Below are 5,859 nucleotides of genomic sequence, written 5' to 3' on the forward strand. Positions count from 1 at the left end.
GAGAAGAAGATTAACATTAAACAGGGATGAGAGGTGGGAGGGAAAGGGAGAGAGAAGGGAAATTGCATGGAAATGGAAGGAGACCCTTAGGGTTATACAAAAGAACATACAAGAGGAAATGAGGGGAAAGGGAAACATAATACAAGGGGGAGAAATGAAGGTCAGTAGATGGGGTAGAGAGAGAAGAGGGGTGGGGAGGGGAGGGGAGGGGGGATAGTAGAGGATAGGAAATGTAGCAGAACATGACAGTCACTAGTATGGCAATATGTAAATCAATGGATGTGTAATTGATGTGATTCTGCAATCTGTATATGGGCTAAAAATGGGAGTTCATAACCCACTTGAAGCAAAGTGTGAAAGATGATATATCAAGAACTATGTAATGTTTTGAACAACCAACAATAAAAAAAAAAGAATTTATTCTCAAGAGTAGCTATAGAGATGCTTCAAATTTAACCAAATATACCCCCAGATATCCATTAGTTAGTATAAGGTAAAGTAGTGATAATTTTTATTGGTGAAATGAATGTGTTCAAGATATGCAACCAGCTAGAAAAAAAATATTTCATTAGCACTTGTCTCAATAAATATTTAAGAATCTTAGTTAGCTCAGTAACCTGTTTGAAATATGAATAAGTTAGGAGCTCCATTTAGACCTCTGCATGCTTGGCTAGAGACTTCTTATTCAACCAGAAGGTTGATTGAGCTTACCTTCAGAATACTAACATATTTACCAGGCAGTAAAACTCTCATGCAATGTGTTTGGCCACAAAACTATGGCTTTGTATATCTCCTTCCTTAGTTTATATTTCAATTTCATGCCTGGAGGGCCAGGGACACTTGTGAGCTAGCAAAAGCAAAGCCAGAATGTTTCCTGAAACTCCAAAATATGCACAGGAGCTGCACCATCTTTAAGAGGTTGACATACTATCTGTGTTGGGTTCATGACCTGGATGCTAAAAAGGTCTTCATGGTCTCTGAGAAGAGCCTAAAGAAAGCTTGGTGTGCATGAATAAGCTCTTGCAAGTGAATTCCTGGGGAGTCATTTCCTGGACATGTAAGAATGTAGAAGTCATAAAGAAGACTTCCTGTTCAGCCAGCACAGGCTGTAAGCCCCATCTCCCCTAGGTCATCACCTCTGTGAGAGGCTTGTTGTGAAGAATGGTAAGAGCACTCCTATTTGGGTATTCTCATTGAGGTTGCTTCAACCCAATGGCCTAGAAATTTTGCTCTTTTTGAGCTCTGCGAATCCTACAGAAGCCTCTCTGCCATTTTTCAAGCTTTGCCCAATGGTGAGCTAAGTGGAAAAAGTAAAACTTCTTTACATTTTTCCAAACAACTTGAGCTCAATAGTTTCCTTTAATATTTAAGAATGTTTTCATGAGGTTTTTATTCATTTATTTTCTACTTAGTTATTTCTGAAAGAATAATTATGTCTTCAGACATTGATTTTTACCCACAAACATGTGGGCAAAATTCCCAGCTGTCCTTAATCACAATCCTGATTGCTATTAGAATGTTATCAAAAAATGTATTTGCAGAGTCTCAGTGAAATATCATTTTCAGTATCATTCTGTCACTTACCTATTTACGTGGTGATCTGATGCTATAGAGATGAATTTATTCTTTAAATATTTTAACTGTTCTAAAGCTAATTAGGTGTAGAGACTTTGGAATCAAACAGAAATGGGCTTTACAAATTTTACAATTTCAAATTGTGTAATCACAAGCATATGATTTAATCTTTGTAGCTCATTCCAATGATTTGTAAAATAGATATGATAATATATTTCTTGTGGTAATATTACAAGAATTAAAAAAGAATAGTATATACAGTGTTTAGCAGAGTGCCTGGCATATAGTTAGTACTGAATATATGATAACCTTATATTATTACTATAGTAGTACTATTTCTTGGAAGTATGAGTATATAAAAACTAGTATTCTTGGCACACATGCTTTGGTACCTCCAGTTTCCAGTGCTTCCTACAACTGATTTTTTATACATGATTGGACTATATCACCTCCTCTCCTTGGAAAAACTGCATTAACACCAGAAAAAAAGATAAGAATGAACAGTCAGTCAGTAATAAAATAGGTCTACATTCCTCAGAAAACTACTTGCTTGAATTAAGGGGATGAATTTAATTCTAGTTAATATTCTAGTTAGTATTCCAACTGAGCTCTGCTAGTAAAAATTTCTTCTAGGATTTGAGGTGTGTGTATATACACATATTTACATGTCATCTTAATAACCTGCATTGTTTCCTGTACTCTGGTTATTTTTAGTTTTGTTGTTGTTCTTTGTTTTGGGTTTTTGTATGTCTTGTTTTCTATTCAGAGTCTCAATAACTTCCTTTAGACTAAGAAATCAATTAAGAGACTGCATATACCAGCCCATGGGGGACCCAGGCTCACAGTAGGGCCAGGTCCACCCCTCCATCAGAGAGGCAGACACCCACCAGAGCCTAGCCTCTGGTGCAGGACTGCCCCTTCCTACCAGCAGAATACATTGGGAGGTCAAGCCTAGTGGCTCAGATCCACCCACACCTGTCTGTGTGGGGCCCAGGCTCACAATAGGCCTGGGTCTATCCCTCTGGCTACAGGCATCTCTGAGCCCAGCTTCCAGCACAGGACAAATTCTTCTGACCAGCAGACTACCATGGGAGGCAGGCAAGGCTGAGATCTGTCCACATCAACTTGCATAGGGCCCTGGTCCAGGGTAGGTCCAAGTTTGCCCCCTCCCCTACCTGGGAGCCTAAGCCTAACCCACTTTAATCTTGGGACACTGCAGTCATTGCCATAGCCTTCCCCATAGCCTAGCCCCTAACTTTTTGACAACAGACAGGGCCTAAAAGCAGATGCATCTAAGAGCAGGCATCCAAGGGGAATGTGAGGCCCAATCTTGCAGCCCAATCTCTGTAAGACATTGTTTCCATCTTGGGGAACCTTAAGTATTATCTCAAGTTACCTCTGCTATTGCCGCCACCAACCTTAGATGCAGTAGCGTACATTGAGGGATACCAGCAAGATCTGGAAGTGCAACATCAAGGTGAGGTACAGATAATCTGCATGGGTACTACAAGAATATATAGAAGAATATCTCAGATCCACACTGCAAGAAAGGAAGACACATAGACACCATAAAAAAACAAGGGAGGAAAATACCCCCAACAAAACAGGATCCTATAATAACAGAACCCATGGACAGTGAAGGTTCATAATTAAAATGATCTGTAAATTAAAGAATGACCTAAATGAGCAAATACAGGCAAAAATTGATCACTCCAACAAAGAGATAAGAGAGCAAATACAGGTAGCAAAAGACTAATTCAAGAGAGAGAGAGAGACTCTGAAAAAAAAAAACAATCAGAAATTCTTGAAATGAAGGTCACAATAAATCAAATAAAAAGCTCAATAGAAAGCATAACCAACAGACTAGATCACTTGGAAGAAAGAATATCAGATAATGAAGACAAAGTGTACAATCTGGAAAATAAAGTTGATCACACAGTGAAGATAGTAAAAAACCATGAACAGAACATCCAAGAATTATGGGAAAGCATCAAAAGACCAAATCTAAGAGTTATTAGGATATAGGAAGGCACAGAATTCCAAACCAAAGGAATGCACAATCTCTTCAATGAGATAATATCAGAAAATTTCTCAAGCATGAAGAACAAATTGGAAAACCAATTACAAGAGGCTACAGGACACCAAATGTACAAAACTACACCAAGGCATATTATAATAAAAATGCCCAGCAAACAGAATAAGGATAGAATCTTAAAAGTTGCAAGAGAAAGAAATCAGATCACATATGGGGGAGACCAATTCGTATCTCAGCAGATTTTTCAACCCAGACCCTCAAAGCCAGGAGATTGTGGAACAACATATGTCAAGCTCTGAAAAAAAAATGGATGCCAACCAAGAATCTTATATCTAGCAAAACTAAGCTTTAGATTTGATGATGAAAGAAAAACCTTCCATGATAAACACAAGTTAAAAGAATTTACAACTAGAAAGCCTGCACTACAGAACATCCTCAACAAAATATTCCAAGAAGAGGAAATGATGAAACAATGATGAAAATCAGCAGAGAGAGGAATTACACGAAAAAAAAAAATCTAATCAGAGGAGAAACCAAGTCATGTTAAATGCCAAAAATAAACAAAAATGGCTGGGATATGAACTATGTCTCAATAATAACCCTGAATGTTAATGGTCTAAACTCACCAATCAAAAGACATAGATAGCAGATTGGATAAAAAAAAAAAAAGACCCAACAATATGCTGCCTCCAAGAGACTCATCTCATAGGAAAAGACATCCACAGACTGAAGGTAAAGGGCTGGGAAAAATCATACCACTCACATGGACTACAGAAGCAAGCAGGTGTTTCCATCCTCATAGCAAATAAAGTAGACTTCAAGGTAAAGTAGACTTCAAACTAAAGTTAATCAAAAAGGATAAAGAAGGACACTACATACTGCTCAAGGGAACCATACACCAACAAATCTTAACAATTATAAATATAAATGCCCCAAACACTGGAGCATCTACGTTCATCAAAGAAACTCTCCACAAGTTCAAGAGTCAAATAGGCCACAACACAATAATTTTGGGTGAATTTAACACACCACTTTCATCACTAGGTAGATCTTCAAAACAAAAACTGATCAAAGAAACTATAGAAGTCAATAATACAATCAATAACCTAGACTTAACTGACATATATAGAATATTTCATCCTTCAATGAGAGAATACACTTTCTTCTCAGCAGCACATGGATCCTTCTTTAAAATAGACCATATACTATGCCACTAAGCAACACTTAGCAGATACAAAAAAGTAGAGATACTACCCTGCATTCTGTCAGATCATAATGGAAGGAAATTAGAAATCAATGATAAAATAAGAAATAAAATCCACTCCAACCCCTGGAGACTAAATAATATGCTACTGAATGAACAATGGGTTGCAGAAAATATCAAGGAGGAGATTAAAAATTTTTAGAAGTGAATGAGAACACAAATACAACATATAGAAATCTTTGGAACACTATGAAAGCAGTTGTAAGAAGAAAGTTCATTGCATGGAGTTCATTCCTTAAAAGAAGAAAAAGTCAACAAATAAATGACTTAACATTACATCTCAAAGCCCTAGAAAAAGAAGAACAAATCAACACCAAAAGCAGTAGAAGACAGGAAATAATTAAAATCAGAGCTGAAATCAATGAAATTGAAACAAAAGAAACAACTGAAAATTTGACAAAATAAAAAGGTGGTTTTTTGAAAAAATAAATAAAATTGACTGACCCTTAGTCATGCTAATGAACAGAAGGAGAGATAAAACTCAAATTAATAATATATGTGATGAAAAAGGAAATATCAAAACAGACACTATAGAAATACAGAAGATAATTTGAAATTATTTTGAAAATTGTTATTCCAATAAAATAGAAAATATTGAAGGCATCAACAAATTTCTAAAGTCATATAATTTGCCCAAATTGAATCAGGATGATATACACATTTAAACAGATCAATCTCAAGTGACAAAATAGAAGATGACATCAGCAACCTAACAACCAAGAAAAGCCCAAAACAGGATGGATACACAGCCGAGCTCTACAAGATATTTAAAGAAGAATTAATACCAATACTATTCAATTTATTTCAGGAAGTATAAAAAGAGGCAGCACTTTCAATCTTATTCTTTGAGGCCAGTATCACCCTGATTCCAAAACCAGGCAAAGACACATCAAAAAAAAAAAAAAAAAAAAACAACAACAACAACAACAACTTTTGACCAATATCGCTAATGAATATAGATGCAAAAATTCTCAATAAATTCTGG

The 5,859-nt window shown here is 36.3% G+C and overlaps 1 long non-coding RNA gene across 1 annotated transcript in view; it reads right to left on the reverse strand.

Moving 5' to 3' along the window:
- LOC125611349 overlaps nt 1-5,470 on the reverse strand; it is a 22,387-nt gene extending 16,917 nt beyond the window's left edge. The window contains exon 1 of the long non-coding RNA XR_007341508.1: nt 5,206-5,470. This is a non-coding gene — a long non-coding RNA (uncharacterized LOC125611349). The remainder of the gene's footprint in view (nt 1-5,205) is intronic.
- Nucleotides 5,471-5,859: the final 389 nt, after the last annotated feature.

Source organism: Marmota marmota, unplaced genomic scaffold (genome assembly GCF_001458135.2).
Source record: "Marmota marmota marmota unplaced genomic scaffold, marMar, whole genome shotgun sequence".
NCBI classification, from domain to species: Eukaryota; Metazoa; Chordata; class Mammalia; order Rodentia; family Sciuridae; genus Marmota; species Marmota marmota.